We start from the raw sequence: 18,910 nt of genomic DNA on the forward strand, positions 1-18,910 counted from the left end.
CGTGCAGCCGCTCGCATGAACGCAAAGTACTCCGAGAAAAGACAGCGCAGCGTGGACTCTGTACCCCTCGCAGACGTATTTCAAGATACAGCGGTTCGACTGGGCGCGCGCGGCCGCCTGGAGTAGAACCCCCCCTCCGTACCCATCCCCGAAGCCCTACGCGCGACGAAGGCAGCGCGCTTCATCCCCGCTTTGTGCCGTTGCGTGAGCGAAATTGAACAGCTATCGCAGGCTCACTCTCGCACGCTTTCACTCGCACATAGAGCATACGGCGCGCAGCGACGATTTTATCACCCTTCGACTTTATGCGGAAGCCCACGGCGACGGCGACGGCGACGATGATGGCAGAAATGCCCCAGGAGAGTCCATATAATTGCAATCGCGATAAAACGAAACTCTCTAATCCTGCTAATATTCAGAAAATTATACTCGGAACTACACTACACTGCGCAAGGATATTACCTGCGTACGTCTCGTACATTCGTCATTGCTGCAAACGACTTGTGAGATGGAGTACAGGAGATCGGCGACGACAAAACAGAGTTGTCCTTTGATTGATAAGCCTGTTCTCAGACTGCACTGGTAATGAGCGTACTACGCTAAATATCCCCACGAACGTCGATTAGAGTTGTGTCTGTATTAACTCTGACGTCAAGTACAACAGAACTGTTACAACTGCGCGTCGTGCAAACCTAAATCCATTCATCACGCGAACGATGACAATTCCGACCGCGGTGCGGTGAGAACGCTGACCTTACGCCAACTCTATCGTCGCGCGGCGTAGGCTGCGAGTACCGCGTTGTCCTCCAATCATCGGTGAACTGCGGCGATTCCTGCGGCCGACGAGATCGCGGAGGCCAGCTGACACTCACAAGAACGCGTAGCGGTACACGCGCAACACGTGCAAAAACGTTCCAGGAAGGAGAAAGAGAGAGAGAGAGAGAGAACGAGAGAGAGGCACCGGCGCGGAGATCACGGCTGAGCAAGAAGAGCAGGAGCAGAACAGAAGGCCACGAGCAGCATTCAACGCACAAACAAGCACAGCTGACGCCCCTACGTACGGCGGTGGGTTGAAAGCGAGAACGGGACATTTTCTCCCTCTCAACACTTTCCAACCCTCTCCGTAAACCACCTTCACTCGCTCCTGCATAGGATTCGGCCAGACAACGGAGAAGGCGAGGATGCAACTCTCCCTCGTAACTCTCCGTTTACCGCCCGAGGCTGTGCAGGCGAGGAGGTTGACTTTGCTGCCGCTTCGTCGTCTGCTTCGTCTGACTTCCAGACGTCGACGGACGTGTCTCAAGCGAAAGCGGCCGATCTCGGACACGGCGCGCTCAGTTTCAGTTTCGCGCGCGCCCCAATCGGTTCGTTCGAAAACAGCTTTTCCCTTTTTCTTTTTTTTTTTTTTTCGGGCAGCCCTTTCCCTTTCTTGTGAACGGGAAGTTATAAGCATCCTCCTTGCACGTCGCTAGCGCCGATATACTCAGATCGTCGTCGACTCGGTGATTAAGACGAACTGTGGTCGCGCACCGCTTGGCTGAAAAGACCTGACTGGCCCGACATTCCCGACACCTGTTTTTCTGCGGTTTTTGCACTTGTGCATCTTTGCTGACGGGACAGCGTTTGTGATCTACGAGGAGCTTGAATCAACGGTGCAGCACTTCACCTGCGCCTTCGGACCGTGCTAATCGGGAGTGAAGAGTTATATGTGCCAGTAGTGGACTTGTGTGGGACAAACGGACCTGTGATCGTTTTCTACCGGTGGTGTCCTACAGCCGTCCTCGCCGTCTGGTCGTACCATCATCGGCTGGTTTCTCTCCTCATTTCAACGGTGCCAGTGTTTCATATTCAGGTAATCGAGATACATTTATTAAATTGTCCCTTCGTCATTTGGATTATCCATCCCCATCGTCTGAGCTATTTTCTCGTACTTGCTTCTTCTGCAGACGCTCTTTCTTCTAGAAAGAACCTTATGGTTTCCGTGAAATACACTGGCCTTAATTTCACTTTTCTGCAATATACTTGAACATTGCAGAGCAAGAGCTGCTGCATCTTGACGTTTGGCTTTTTCATTATATTATTTTCATTATATTTTTCATTACTTCACTTCATAAGGGACGTTGCTTGCTTGTTTGTTTGAATGTTGCCTTTAGATTCCTGCGAGTTCACAATTTCTCCAGTAGTACAAAACACAAAAACCGACAAAACTTGTCATAATTTGTTTGCACGTGTAAAGAACACAACGCCACAGAAAATTTTGAGGACGCTTAAGCTTCGTCCTTAATAGTGGAACGCGATAGCATTCAAGGACGCCTGACTGTTTTTCATGCTTCTCGGCAACTGCAGCTTATACAACCGTAACGTTTACCGGAAAACGCTGGCGGCGAACCCTATGTACCAAAGCGAATTTTCTACCAGAAAGCTTGCCTTGCCTCTTGCGTGGGTCGATCTCCTGTTATTGTTTCGCGCTTTTAAATTTTCTGTCTGAGAAGAGCTGAAATAAAAGATATGCGCTGTCGATGCGTTTCTTATTACATTGGTTTGTGGGCTGCCGTTCTCGAAATTCGAAGGAATAACTTGGTAAAGAAGGAAAAGCAAGGTATCAGCAACATTGGAGGCAGAAGGGTGGTTGGGTATGCGTGGTTTGGAATTTGGTCCGAAATTATATCTGGCTTTTCAGAGTGAATATAGCTCTATTTTGTTAATACTTATTTCTCTGTGTGAATTGATTCGTCAATTCGGCCAAAAGATAGCTACAAGAGAACGATGTTATTAGGCGGAGCTACGTGATTGTACATGCTCAACGCGTATGTGTCGTGAAGGCAATATGGATTTCTCTCCGCGATGTTCCTGGTCGCACTAGATGTACAACGTGCTCGGCTTCTTTTCTTACGGGGAAAGTAAGGACTGGTAACAGCAACGTATTTTCGTGATCCTCATGAAATCAGCGATCATGTGATATTCAAGAGAAACAGTGGGACATTTTCGTGCCAATTCGTAATCTGTCGAATAAAATGTGTCGCATCAGCGTGCCAGACTGAGGTCATTGAGTATTTCTGCTAAAAGAAGTCTTGGCACAGTGTGGTAATTCTTTTACGTAGTTTTAAATCCTAAGAAATTAACAAAGTTGAGCAGCAAATGTGTCATCGTCTTTACAACGACCTCTTTTAAAGGGCTTCTGCAATGGCACAAGTGCATACAAGTTAAAGTGCTTGTACAATCTGTACCATTCATACCGGGGCAGGCTAAATATCTCACGCCAAGCTAGCTTTGTGATTATCATGACAAGCAAATATTCAAGGTTATTGACGTCACTTCTTTTGAGATTTGAAAAAGTGGAAATGGCTACGCGGCAAATGGTGGTCGTGGTGCGATTGAAGTACTCATCTCTCGACCAATAATTTGTCAGCTACACTACGATATATTTGCGGAAACATGTCTTGGGAACGCAATAGCCATCTTCAACAGCAGCCATGTGAACTGCCCGGCAAGATGTTACGCGTCTATGCTGTAGCAGATCAAAGTTTCTTTCTTAGTAGCACATAGGCATCGCCTGTAAGTGCAACATTTTTGGCGAACGTTGGGGCTTCTGTCTGAGGCTTCTGCGATCAGGAATACAAAGAAGTCAAGTAGGTTTGAAAAAAAGATGAGTTAATAGAAATATCCGTAAAATTCAATTTCCGCCTTATTGTACCAGAGCTCGCTTTTTCTTCTTTCTTTAAAAATAAGGATGGAGAACGAAGCGCGGGTTATTCCGATATAATTTTGCCATGGAATGTGGTTAACTACCCTAATATTTTTCCAATAAAAAAAAAACAAGTTTAGTTCAGTGCATGTTGTTTTTTCCTCGCTGCCTTCTGCCATGTTTTGTCCGTAGCATTGTTCTACCATCAAAATTCATTATTACACCCTGCGCTCTCTTCAGTCGCTTGTACTGATGGGACAAAATTACTATAAATGCGAAAATACACGCTTAATTAAGTTATTTCCGAATGAAGTCTAGTGCAAATGATGACTAGGTTCTCAGTGTCTTCTCTTTATTAACCTAAAGTTAATATATTTTTAACATATCTCACAGTTTTAAATTATTAGTACCCACATATCCTCAAATTTCGAACACAATTATCATGCGACCTTGCTGTTATTGCGATTGTTTTCAGTGCACAACCTTGCTGAAAGGTTTTTTCTTGAGGCTTCCGCAGTGGAAGTTTGTAGTTTTGGAGTCTTGTGTGGCCATTGAAGGAGGCTAATGTATATGGGCATATATGTCTGATTAGTGACCGCAAACGTCAAACCTATATTTTGTCTATGAGAGCAAAACACCACGTTCTTAGGAAAAAATTTAAATGCATCCCATGTTTAAGCTCACCCGGACAAACACAATAGAAAAGGCAAAAATGTGAACAACCAAATCGCTGGGCCAACGCGATATCCGACTGAATTTCGGCCAGCATTTAAATTGTCTACGTCAACACCAATTGCCATGCGTATTCTTATGGCAATCATTGCAAACCGCTTTGCATTAAATGTTATCGTGTAAAGTTGAAATTGAAGTGGTTATAATTGTTATACGAGATTACTGAACTCAATATTCCAATTGACCAATTGGGGAAAGCATGTTTCCCGGATACTAATCATGCGATAACTCTTTATGTACACACTTGCACGACGTCATAGTGGAAGGAACAGTATCCTTCTCAATATCGTAATGTGTGCCAGACTGCGTGATCTTTCAAACTGACCCTGTACGTACACTCGGTGAAGGTCTTACTACGCAGTTTGATTGAACAGAACTCAGCAATAAAACAATCACTTGGGCAAAGAGAGCTTTGTTTAAAAAAAACGAACTTGTAAACCGGGTATAAAACAAGAGCATATAACTACAGTCTGAGCAATGAAAAACAGTCTAGATTATATTCGATCGCAATACAACACTGAAAAGACACCTAGGAGAACATGAAACTAGCTGTAATCTCTTTATATTTAGGAATCTGCTGGTTCTCGGCCTTTCTCTTTAGTCCTGCCTTGTTCACTTCCGCAGCAATTATAAATTTACTAGTAGTCGAATACTAACGAGCAAAAAACGTCCATGTACCTTGTCCTTATGTCACGATTATGAAGCGCAGCCACCATGCACTTTTAACGCATAAATATTTTGTGGGTACAAATTGGTCAAAACTCTCTTTCTTTTATCACTCATCTTGCAAATTATTGCTGCCGTTTGCTAGATTTGTTTTCGATCTGTCGGGTATGAAATTATTCGCATGTGTTCTTAAGGTAAATATAAAACAGACGATGACCCTTTTCTTATGCGGAAGCGAAGTCACATGCATTACATTTACTGCAGGACAAACTAAGAATTATGTTTTGTGCACGCTTCTTCCATCGGTCCAAAGCAAGCTGTTCATGTCAACCTCCATTTCTTCAGTTCAAGATGGCATGTGATTGGGAAAGCGACATTCATGGTTGCTCAGTTATTTCTTACAAGCTTCAAGCGAATAGGTGCCGTATTTTCAAACTAAACATTAGAAGTAGTTTATACAGAGGTTGTCATCGACATCCCTTCACTCTGTTCAACATTCAACAGCGTCGACACAGCTTTACACTTTGCTGGGAGTCAACTTAGGCATTCACAATTACCCACTTCTCGTGAAAGGCTTCAAGGCACCCCAAAAATATCCTGCCAAAACCGAATGCAAAACGTTATTCTTCATTCGAAACGACGTAATGGCAGAGTTCTCCGCGAGGGTCATAAATTTTTCAAGCGAAGATCATTACAAACATGGCGCAATGGGTCAGCATTTTTGGGCTTTAGCGCTGCCTATCAAATTGTGGGCTTGAGTCCGCGCTGCAGTGGCCGACATGTGACAGGAGACGTTGGAGCTGTGAGTCGCAGAAGATGGGGCTTCGATGGATTAAATGGAGAACACTGGTCCAAATCACTGCAACAACGTCAGTTTGAACATTCCATGTGCAGGTTTCGGCTTGGTTACTTGGTCCATCGGTGAATCTGTAACTTTAATAAGCTACAAAATTTTGAAGTAACGCCAGGATTGAGGACATCTTGGTTTTGCTGTAATAATAAAAAGGTCTTGTATGCGCATACATGCATCAATTTTAACCTCACTTTTTTATGCCAGGAACCACGATACTGAAGAAAAGCAAAGACTGCCATGCGCATAGAGGTAATAACCGTACGAACGACATTTGTTACTATTACGTGAGCAAATGTAAAGCTTTGTACAACGCTGTCAAATACTGTGTGCAGCGAAAGCTTGTAATTTCTATAAGCACGTTTCCGTAGTAGCATGGCTTCAATGTACTTAAGAAACATTCAAAATGCTCGGGAAAAATTATAGTTGGACTTCATATCTAGTGACCACAACAAAAAGACGGATGACACGTCACTGATTAAATACGCACCGTAGAGGTCGTTGACCATAAGGTTTCAAAATCAAGAACAATCTTGGTGAGAGCAAGTAGGCGTGTGTTTTGCTAGCACAATCATTTACACTGCAAATTTCGCAGCTCCTGCTCCCCGAAGCTCTCAACCTTGGCGCCAAGACAAGTTGTCCGCGATGCAACAGCGAAAACTACAGCTTGCCATGAGCCGTACTAGCTCGTGCTGCGTGCTGCTTTGATAGAATGTAACTTCTTATCTTTTTTTTCTCAACCCGCATCGTGACGGACATGCCACGATCCAATGCCTGTTACATCACGAACGCTTTCACGTTTCCTTTTTTTGTTATGTGTCTCCTTGCCCAATCATTTAACTTGCCGCTCTTCAGCGAGCGCATCACAGCGTACAATCACCTCGTTGGCGGGTGTTGTAAAAGAAAACGATTTGCCTGCTTACGGCGAGAACGCAATCCTTTTTTCTTGCGTCACCGGGCGGGAAGAAGCGCATTCGAAGAAACGACGCTCCATTGTCCGGTAATGGTGTTAACGACACGCGGCGTCTCGCCGCCTCCCGTAAGCGCGGTTGCCTTGGAGCGGTTCAACGAACGTGTTTTGGCGGGTGGCCGGAACAAAGCGTTGGCAACAGTGACCGCGCTACAATGAGCGGTGCCCTTCGGACGATGTACAGCTGGCAGCGATGCCCGGCAAGCCTGTGAGCTCTTCGCGCATATTTTTTTTTAACGGTTAGCCAAAGTCTCCTGCAGCACTTATTTCACGGAGTTGTTGCCCGCGAAGCCTTAAAGTGTTTTGCGCAGCTCTGAGGCTGGCTTTCTGTTTTACTGCCCTTGACCACTGTTTTGATCAACATACAAGGATTGATTGATTGATTGATTGATTGATTGATTGATTGATTGATTGATTGATTGATTGATTGATTGATCCAGTGGAAGTGGGCTATAAGTGATGCTGAGAAGGTGCAACAACGAATTTTGTAAGGCCAAGCAAGCGTCCGGAATCCGAGACAAATTCCCTTTCTGACAGGGTTTATTCGGGACTCCCGAAAGATCCGGAACTGTCCTGCACTGCCCAAGAGGACTGTCACCCTATTCGAAACACATTGTCATTTCACGGAAAGCAGCAATTCGGGTGTTATTTCTCTCTCTCGCCACACATACCTGAGTGGCGCTGCTCAAGTCGGGGCTTGACATTTCGAACAGCGCATTTGAGAGCCTACTGCTAAGATTGAAACGCAGCAATTTTGTAACGCGCAGGAAAGACTGGCTTGCAAGACAAAACATCCGGTTAACTGATATGTTTCGAGAAGGACGCCATAATTGCAGACAATAAACGCTCATCAGTGATGCGGAAGATGTTAATTCAATCAAATCTGATATGAGGATGCTATGACTGACTGAGCAACAGGGTAACGCGGTAAGCGCAGCGCTGATTCTGTACTTCGTCAGAGTACGGTGTTTATGGCATAATGAATCTCTTGCACGTAGGAAACCTTTCTGCGCGACGAGCATAGGCAGTCGATACACAGAGTTGAATTACTCAAACCTTCCAAGAAGTGGCGAATTGTACAGTGCTTATTACCATGCCAATGGTTTTTCAGAGCGTCCAGGAGTCATTCTTACGGGCCAGTCGTATTCAAACTTTTTTCCTAATACTGTTGGAATGCGTAACCTGCACCGCAATGTCCCAGTCTGTAGAAGCATATGCGCTCGTAGTGGACGTAAATCCATGCGACAGTGTCATGCTTGGCTGAAAGAAAATCACCCGCCGTGGTTGCTTAGTGGCTATGGTGTTGGACTGCTAAGCACAAGGTCGCGGAATCAAATCCCGGTCACGGAGGCCGTATATCTATGGGGGCGAAATGCGAAAACACCCGTGTACTTGGATTTAGGTGCACGCTATATAAAGATCCCCAGGTGGTCCAAATTTCCGGAGTCCCCACTTCGGCGAGCCTCATAATCAGATCGTGGTTTTATCACGTAAAAACCCATAATTTATTTTAAAAAGAAGACTCTTTAATCACAGCATCACTACACATTACTAGCGCTGCAAATACACAGACAAAACGCATCTATAAAAAGTTATCCAGCAGTATGAACCGGGATAAAAATAAGCATGATAACGCCTGAAAGTAACGATTCCTGAGGATCAAACTAAAAGGGAGATTAAAGACAAATATTAGGCCAATGTGAACTGTTAAAAATGCCCATCCAAGGATCCTCAGTGCTTGTTTCGTGCCAACAAAAGACTTAGTTTAAGAGAAAATACGCTTGAAAGGTACGTATACCTTTAGCACAATTCGAATCACCCGGTCCCGAGGTTGGAATGATGACGTTGCATACACCATCGTGTCCTCTACTGCTGCCAGTGTGTAAAACGGGGCCCGTTGTGAGCAAGACGCTTTCTTTTTTTCTTTTTTTTTTTTTTGCGCAACCCGCAAACACGCAGCTGTGGAGAAACGGAGCCATGAAAGAGCTTTGGATTCGCCGCTGCAGCTGCTCTGGTTAAGTGGAGTGGACCGCTCAGGCATCCCGCGACATCACACGGACGTGACATTATGTGCTACTCGCACTTGTCTGAATTTTGCCAGTCAAGAAAATCTGCGGACCACTACGCGATAACGAAAGTGCTGAAACTCAAAAGCGCGCGCGACACACACTTGGGCAAAAACGAAACATTTTGACCGTCCGCATCGTTGTCAAAGTTAACGTCAATGAGTCCTTTCTTTTTTGTAAATATGGAGTAAAACTCAACAAGTGACATTTTCTTGCATATCATAACGCAATGCAGTGATCGTTTTATTCCTACCGGTTGAGTACTACTAGCAGAATTACATATGTAATGAGGAGTGCCGACATCATAGGGCTTGTGCTAGAATGTCCCGGAGAAGTCTCAAATGGTGCCCGGCCTGTACCGTAATTTAAACATTAATGGAGCTCCGTTCGCGATAATGTAGATGCCTTAGGCGTTCTCGAGCGTTAATTTCTCGCGTTAGCTTGACTTTATATTTGCCTTTAATGTAACTTTTAAGTTTTTCTGCAGGTGACAAGAGTCCCTACATTTCAGCTCACATGTTATTTCGCTGCGAACGCAGGATTCAACAAACGCTTTAGGAATCCTGGACTAATGTTGGTACATGCCGTTAAATTTAGTTCATTATATAGGTCGCCGCTTTGGTTGCCAGGCGCCGGACATGTAATACCAGGCACGGTGGTTCACTGCAAATCATAATTGTGTTCGTACTGCTGACTACACTTAACTTGAATATTCCTTTTTATTCTGTTTAATTGTCTTTCTGTTCTGGAAAACTATTTCCGTCCTCTACTGCAGTTTGTGGAACGCTTTTTTTATACTGCAAAGAAGGTAAAAGCTCAGAATTAGACTTTCTGTGTGCGTTATCCAGCCGTCCTTATTATTAAGCCACCGCTGTCAATGCCGTCTTAATTGTTTCTCCTAACATTCTCTCGTTTATTTGTTAGTTCCATTTTTTTTCTTGTTGTGTCAGTTTGTTTACTCCATCTGTCGGTATGCGCGCCAGAGAATTAGCAGCAATAGCATCTTAATGAAAAACAACAACGACAACAACAATTGCTGTGGCTACTGCGATAGCCTGGTGCAGTAAATGAGCCCAGAGTCGGTGGAATACCGGAGAAATCGGATGATATTTCTGATCTATTTCTCTACAATAAATAAGACGGCCGCGCCACCACCTCGTTGTTGGATAAGGACCAATGCCAGTGCTTGTAATGACGTCATGCGGCCTTATGTCTGGCCTGGTCGTAATCCCGTTGGCTTGCGAAAATTTCTGACCGCCACTACGGGTTTCTCAGTAGACCTAAGAGAGATACACCCAGAGTAACGTGTTTTGCGGACGTCGTGAGATCTCTCGTTCATCGCACAGATGGGCACGGCCTCCAGTCGTCTTGTAAACACCATTAATCGTGTAATCTCGATACACTCGCTGTCCGCAAATTTATTTTCATTCGCTATGGCCCGCTGCTAAATGAGAGGCAGTTATCAGCGTGTATTAGCAAGTATTTGCATCTTAGCACCAATAGAGCTTGTCTTATATCTCCCGACTATCAGTGGAAACACAGACTGTTTTCACCAAGACATGTGTAAAAACTGTTTATCACGGCGAGAACAGCGCATCTTGTTCCGAACCGTCAGGTTGTGATAGGCGCGTGATCCAAATCGATTGCCAAAAGCTCGCTGATTTGTTTGTTTGTGCTTAAGACGAACTGGTCTATAAAAGTTTGTGATAATTTACCACTATTGCATTTCTCATCCCGTTTATCAATCTCTCTCTCTGCCCCTATTGCGTAATAGTAGTAAGAATAATAATAATCAATCATTTACCACTTTTTATTTATGTAGAATAATGATTATTAATCAATTGATCAATCATGTTTCTTTATCGCGCCCAGGCACAACCCTCAGGTCTGAGTGCCGGCGCACGGTAAAAGAACCCCAAAAAGATACAAGTAAATACCGCAACTAAATATGAAATAAAAGATGGCAATTACGAAAAGGAGCAATTTGCAACCAGCAAAATCCAAGGTGAATTCACAATATAAGAACGTAGAAAGAAACCAATAGTGCATGAGTCCCTAAATGTAAGTGAATCAATCCAGCCTTTAGATTATGTTCCCACAAAAAAACATGAAGTTTTATTTTAATACTGGCGCACAAGCATTCAAACTAAAATATAATGTACAGCTTTAAAAAAAACTAATACAAAGGGAAAACAAAAGAATGCCTTCAATAAAAAGTCATTTGGGCATGATTTCGCACACAACAAAGGACATGGAAAGTCACTAAAACAAACTGTTAGCTATTGAGAAAGGTAAGTAATGTAAACCGAAAATGAACAGGAAATTAGTGGAAAAGTGCAATGAAAATAAAATGAAACTGTACAGCTAAAGATAAGATATGCAAATGAGAGAAAGGCAGGGAGGTTAACCAGACCTAAAACCTCCGGTTTGCTACCCTGCACTAGGGGAAGGGAAAGGGGAAGTAAAGACGGAAAGAAGAGCGTGACAAAAATAAAAGCGTGAGAAAAAAAATATGAAAAGGGATGAAATGGGGTCACTATAGTCTTTCTAATAGGCCACTGTCACGTAGAAAAGTCAACAAAGCCTTGACCGACTTTTGCTGCGACGACAGTTCACGTCGGCATTCCAAAACTGACTGTTCTGAAAGTGGCCTGTCGTCAAGGCGTGCCAACGTGGTCGCTAGTGACAGCCGGTGCGCGCTGTACTGAGGACAGTGGTAGAGCACGTGTTCGATGGTCTCCTCGCCGCCGCAGTGTGTGCAAGCCGCGCTGTCGTCCATACCGACTCGGAAGGCGAAGGATCTTGTGTAGGCGACACCAAGCCACAGTCGGCAAAGTACTGCTGTTTCTAGTCGAGAGAGTCCAGATGGGGGTCGAAGTCGAAGGGATGGGTCCAGTCGGTGTAGACGTGTATGTTTTAAGCTTGGTGTGTTCCATAAAGTGAGATATAGTGAATAAAGAAATGGGAAACGATCCATGAAAAATAAATGTGCACGGAACTCCACCATGGACATTAAGTGTGCCAGTAGAAACCGCTGAAACATTACACATACCGCCAGGAAAGCTCTAAGAGAGAGAGAAAACAAGGGTAGGAAAGGCAGGGAGGTCAACCAGAACAGCATCCGGTTTGCTACCCTACACTGGGGGTGGGGAAAGGGGAATAGAAAGAGGATGAAAGGGAGAGAGTAACCAGTGAGTACGTGTAGGAGGGACACCATACACAAGGACACTATAAACGGTCTGTTAAGCCCGTGCACTTCAAGTACCGCACTAGTGCGCGAATCCCTTTTCGAGCCAGTGACGGGTGTGGCCACGGTCCGAGTATCTTTGACTCGGTGAAAGGCCTCGAGTCCAGTCTGCGTAAAGTTGCCCGCAGACTCTAAATGTGCTAAAAAACATGGTGAAAGAGAACACCTGCGTATACCGTAAAAAACTCGCATACGACAATACGAAGCTGGTAAAAGAAAAAAATAACGACGATTGATCAAGAGTATCAACAACTGCGAAATTAGTATTATGCAGATTTTCAATTCTACGCACAGCAGAATGTATGCTGTGACACACAGAAACGAAGAATGGTCGGTGCTGCCTTGTCACTTTCTGCGGAATCCGTTGCGTGACATAATTAAGTAGCTCAGCGAAGTTCGGGTTTCCGTGAAGGAGTTTATGCAAAAAATGGAGGTCTGCGCGTATACGTAGGCAGGTAAGATACAGCAGAGCAAGCAAAATGGAAGAGCTACAAGACTAAGCAATGGCAGCGCAATATAACGATGGAAGTAAATTGCTACGAACTTTTTCTCAACTCTTGTTGTCTATCACTGTGTGATTTAGAAATTCCCTTACACAACGCCGATGCGTATTCGAGTTGGGAGAGACATATAAGGCTGATACAGCACTAGGAAAGCAGTGAGAGATTTGGATTCGCGTGAGAGGCAGCCAACAGAACCTAGAGAGCGCAGATCACGCGTAGCATTGCTCTGTCTTAAGTATGAGATGAAAAACTTAATGAAGCATAGAGCACACCTAGATCATTGACCTAAGCGACCCTACTAAACGAAAAAGAGTCCACAGAATAAGTAAAGAGAATAGCTTTTGGTTTTGCGAGTAAAGATCATAATTTTGGTTTCAGAAGCGTTGAGGCTAAGACCATCGTTTTGCACCATTCTTCAAACGACGAGAGGTCACATTGAAGAATTGTAGTCGCCAGTAGTCTGAATATCTGAAAATCTTGGCGTAATCCGAATAATAATAATAATAATAATAATAATAATAATAATAATAACAATAAATTTATTAACGTACCGAGGAACAACTGTGTGGTATTCGCAATTGTGCAGCTGAGGAATGGTATGACATTGATAAAGAGATGCATATACATCAACAAACAGGAACAAAATGCGCACATACCATAAAGATGCGGTTTGCAATATATGACATACATAACACAACACGACATAACATAGCACATGATCGCATTACACAAAAGAATATAATACATAATAAAGAAAGAACATTGACTGAGATTTCTGGAAGTCTGGACGCTAAGCCCTCCGTACACTTCACATAGAACTCGGTGGACCCATACACAACAACAAGCAAGAACAAAGAGTACACATGCCAAACACCCATGGTCCGCCACACAGCATACAATAAGAGCACTTTCATTATTATTATTGGTAATAATAATAATTATAATAATAGATTTATTCTCATTATTTATGTACATCGTAAGTCATTTATTTCGTTACTACTGTAAAGTATATATATATATTCCTTTGTATTATTTGTGTTTGTGTTCATGCTACTCGGGCCGCACATCTTGTGCACATTTTGAGGGCTATAGTAAATATAAATTTTGGAGAAAGTTTTTCGGCAAGAGCAGCTAATCGTCTTAATCATATAATGACGTGTTCCATTTTGCGGCTAAGCACACAAACCGTGGACAGGATGCATGTAATGGCTGTCACGCAATTTCCTTTACGTACAGGAAAAAAGGAAGAATGGGCTTGTCGGTTATGCTTAGTTTCTTTATTACCTGCCATCGGAATTTCTTCGTATATATTTCGTAAATCGCAGTTCATGGATGCTTCACTTGCGTGAATGCAATCGCTTGCCTTGAAACACAAAAATGAGGCATTGGGCAACATTTGATAGGCGCGTGCTTCGGCCATTACATTTACAGCTAGTCGAGTCACGTTCGAAGCTGATTTTACTACCACGACCTTGAAGGAGTCATGACCCGAAGTGATGGCAAATCAACCAACGCTTAGACAAAAAAAAAAAAGAATATCAAGGACATCCCAACCGCTTAGAGGCGAACAGCCCCCTTGCCCACGTATAGTTCCTCGAATAAGTCTCTGTGTGGCATTCATACTTCCATAAATAATGACATAGAGGACGTAGGCGGTAGGCTTTTGGCTTATGATAGTAGAATTCTATGCGCGCTCTATTTAACCTGATGACCCAGGCTGGCAATGCTTTAAATTAGATTTTTATGTTCGACGTTTACCATCGGCTGCTGTGCACGCCGCAATGCATCAGTGGTTGTGGCGTCCTGCTGCTATGTTCGAGGTCGCGCATTCGCTCCTCGGCCACGGCAGCCGTATTTTAATAAGATTTCACTAGAAAAGCGAGCGTTCGTGCCCACAGCCATGCGTACACACTCGAGAGCCGTGGAGGGTCGAAGTAGATGCGAAGGCCCTTCTCGCGAGGAATGGGCTGCTTTGAGGCATTCACTCAAGTCACGCAGTCTGTCGGTCGCTAAACTGACTGATTCCAGTCCTTTGGTCGCTCAGTCATTGATTCATCAGTCAGTCAGTCAGTCAGTCAGTCAGTCAGTCGGTCGGTCGGTCGGTCGGTCGGTTGGTGAGGTAGGCGGGCAGGCCAAGCAGGCAAGCAATCGATCGGTCAATCGATCAATGAATAAAATAATCAGTCAGTCAATCAATCAATCTTTTATTATACTTTTTTATGTGCCTGCGGAAAACTCGCTAGCCTACATCAATTACAGATAACCTCACGCCCTGACAACTACTATATGTTGCCTTCATAAACATAACTACTTAACTCCACATAACCTTGGTTTGCACTCCTTAATAACAACCTACATTCACGTGCCTTTGAATATGACGATGGGGAAAGCACTGAGAATTAAAGAGATTGTCGATTTCCTGCACTGCTGCACATCAACATCGGGAACGTTGTACTGCAGAGACTCATTCTACTGAAATGAATATGTACGTTTAGTCATCGCTATTCGTATGCGAAGCCCTTCCGCGCTTTCTGACGCCCCAACACACAAGCAGGTGCATACATGCACGCCTGCATAAGAGTACCTAAATGCCCACCATGTAAAATGCAAAATACTAACGCATTGGGAAGTGGCAAGTTAGTTGGCAAATGCATGTCTGTATTTATATTTGCTACATACAATCTTCGCCACGGTGTCTTATAGCAGCCGACGAAGTGCTAGATCACGGGAATCAAGTACTTCTGGGCGTCGCTGGAGGTCGTTGTGTCGTGTGGCAAGGTGAAACAGAATAGCTATTGAAGAAAATAACGTGTCACGCGACGAAGTTGTCTGCATGTGAGCTAATTGAAGTAACCGCTACCGCTGTGTCCTCTGCTTCGCTCGTCTTGATATAACTGCATTATCCCAACATTTATGGACGTTCCATATTTATGGACGTTCCATACTGTCCTTGAGTTACAAAAGAATGACAATCATTCCACTCTGTGAAGATGGAATGGCAACGAAAGCTGACGAAAGTCAAATCTCTCAAACATAAAGCAAAGTGCTTTCGCTGCCATCCCATCTTCACAGAGTGGAATGGTTGTCATATTTTGCGTCGTCGGTTGTCGTTTCGCGCCGGCGCCTTTCGCGTTGTCGTTGCTGTTCCCTCCGGCACTCCTCGTACGCATGTTGTTCTTCGGTTGTACGGACTATACGTGTCCACCCCATTGATAACGCGTCTGTTCTTAGCGCCGAACCTTGACGTCACGCTATTGTTCACGGCGAGTGTTCTAATCTGTTCCGTATTTTGACATCTGCGCCGCCGCACTGCACCCGTATGGGTTTTGTTAGAAATCGCTAAGTCCGCTTCTGTTGCCGGGCGCCGAAAAATCTACGGAAGGTTAGTCATATACAGCTTTAGCTGTAAAATAATAACTGCGGGAATTCTAATTTGGATGGTGCGCACGTGCATGTCCAATTTACCGCACCCTGCTTCCTTGGTGCGATAAAGCGCTCGCGTCCGCCATCTTTAAAGCTCTCCAACGAAAGCAATATTCCGGGACGCAAAAAGCGCGGTATCGTTGATCGGGGGGCTCGTGCGATACTGCGAACGACGCAACGTTCTGTGCGGCTTCGTTTCGGCTGGTGATGAAATCCGGGCAGCACTTTGCAGCTGCCAATCGAAAGAAAAGATCTCACCGCGGCTGCCTTACGCGAGTCTCGCAGTCGTCAGCAAGGTCTTGCAATGCGTCTTTCCTCGCAGTTATATAGGGGACTGCGTCTCCTACTGCCGGGCTTTAATAGTAGGCGTTGTGGGGAGAGAAATTTCTCACGTGGACCGCGTCAGTGCCAAGACGGTGAGCGCACGGCCTTGAAGGTCATTCCTCGGCGAAAGGCATTTAACGCGGCATCCAGCAGTAAGCGTCCTCCAAGCGGGGAGCACATTAACGGTTACGTGAACCGGGCACATCCGGATTGGACCAGTTTTGGCGACGACTCGCCGACGCCACCACGCCCTTGGGAAAGAATTAACAAAAGAGACCCTCAGGTTGAGACGCGCAGAGGGTGATGGAGAAAGGGAAAAAAAGATCCTTAATGTATTATTTAGCTGTGTTGGCAAGAGCAAGGTAGGCAGAGCCGTGGCAAAGCACGTCACGGATATATTTTCCTCACAGATACGCGGCGTTCAAAAAGTCAGTGTCGCCCGTTGAAAGGTGGCCTTCGATGCAATGCCTGTTATAACGGCTGGTGGGAGATGGCGCGGAGGAACCGTGAACGAGTGAAGAGGAAAAAGTGCATAACCTCAAAAACATTCTCATCATTATCGAAAGAGCGTTGATCAGCTGTGCTGGCAGCAGCGGCTGCCAGAAGAAGGCTGCGAACGGTATTCATTGGGCAGAAGCCTCGAGCACTCTCTTATCGTGCTTGGCTTTGTTATATTTTTTGTAAGGAATTAGCAATACCATCAAATTGAGAAGAAATTGAGGCGCTGGGTGACAAGATAGCAGAGGCGAGTTTTGGCTTCGTCTACTCCTATTATATCTGTCAATTCTGGCTTTGTCTGCCATTGCAGTCAGGTAATGACTTAACGAGGGTCTCCCACCTCCGTTCTCGCCGCCTCGACATCGCCGGCAGCGCCATAAAGCAACGCTGCCGTTTGTCCATTCGCGGCGGGAATCGCCTTCCGCGTGCCAGAGCTTTGGAATAATATTCCCACACTCTCCACTGTTGCCACCTCGCGGCTCTGGTTAACTTCCTCCTTCGGAGAGTGCCGTGAAAACGCAAGCGTCCGAAAAATAGCACGTTCGGGAGTCGCTTTATGTCACTCCAATAGCGAACGCGTCAGGCTGACGGATGCAGTGCGGTTTCTTGATTCAGAAGGAAACACAAATACTTCTGTTGCTCATTTTCCAGTGGGCGCCATTTCTTACTTTCGTTGATCCTATCGATTACCAGCGCCGTCTGATTATCAATCGTCGATGGTCGACATCATTTGCCGGGTTCCAAGTACTGGTATAGGAGCGCCTTATTGAGTGAAATGGCAGAGAAGAAATACAACCGATATGATTACTGAAGCCAGTGCTGGCAGAAGGTGTGGCACCTTATGTACATTTTCAGGCTACGTCAATCGAGCATGCAAGGTTCAAATCTAGAGCGGTTCAACCGGTGGCGGATTGTGATGGCGTTAAAATTAGTCGGCCGTCATTCGCCCATTCGTTCACTCGTTCGGTCGTTCGTTCAGTCGTTCATTAGTTTGTTCTGCGGTTCGTTCGTTTGTCCGTACTTTCTTTCGTTCGTTCGTTTGTACGCTCCCTCGTTCACTGGTTTGGGCTCTTCGTTGACATTGACAATCGTCGTCAGTGGTTTCGGCGCAATTTTTTTTTACATGCAGTGTGGTTCACTGCTGTCCCTGAAAACCAGAACCGACAAGGAAGGCAAGAAGAAGACATGTCGAGCAGCGTCTGGTACAGCTTTGAGAGTCCCCTTCGTGAAAGTGACATATTGAGAAGCGCTTGTTGCCAGACAATTCCTTGCAATGAGTACCTCTCTTCGTGGAAAAACTGAGATTCTTTGGAACAATTCCTCAGACTTCGTGAAACATCCCAAGCGTTGTACAAGAATGCCAGGTCTCTGGCAGTTTTGTGCAGCCACGCTGGATTATTCATGGAGGCATTTTGTGTGCGAGGTTTCGCTGAAGTTTCTGTGTCATTGGTAACACGAGTAAGGGTGGCGTAGCAATGACTAACATGATAAATACAGATTTCCGCCAGTGCAGACACGGGTTCCATAAACCCGGACTTTGACAGGTGTTTGACAGGTTTTGCTGGATTTCGACGTGTATTGCGTCGAACCGATAGTCGGTGCTCTATTAAAGAGAGAGAATGGGTGCCAAAGCTAAGAAAGTGAAGATAAAAGAGAAGAGAATCAGGGTGCGATGAGATAAGGAAAGTTGAGAGAGAGTGCGGGGTGTTCAGCTCTGTCCAGCAGTCAAGACAGACTACAGTGAAAACAGACTGCTAATAAGAGAGCTTCGGGTCCACCTAACGCAAAACATGCGGATGACGTCTCTGCGACATGACACCACCTCGCCTCGCAAGACACAAAGGAAAGAAAGCACATATCGCTGCATTTTAACACCTTGAGTCTGGAAAGCTATGATAAATACAACGTAGAATACATTAAGCGCATAAAAAAGTGTTACTACGTAC

At 45.0% G+C, this 18,910-nt stretch overlaps 1 protein-coding gene across 2 annotated transcripts in view; it reads left to right on the forward strand.

Moving 5' to 3' along the window:
- Positions 1-962: 962 nt before the first annotated feature.
- LOC126544116 (prestin-like) overlaps positions 963-18,910 on the forward strand; it is a 261,205-nt gene continuing 243,257 nt past the window's right edge. For both annotated transcript variants that reach the window (XM_055062457.2, XM_050191342.3), the window contains exon 1: positions 963-1,852. The gene's annotated coding sequence lies outside the window, so the exon portion shown is untranslated. The remainder of the gene's footprint in view (positions 1,853-18,910) is intronic.

The sequence above is a fragment of the Dermacentor andersoni genome, chromosome 10, assembly GCF_023375885.2.
Source record: "Dermacentor andersoni chromosome 10, qqDerAnde1_hic_scaffold, whole genome shotgun sequence".
NCBI lineage: Eukaryota > Metazoa > Arthropoda > Arachnida > Ixodida > Ixodidae > Dermacentor > Dermacentor andersoni.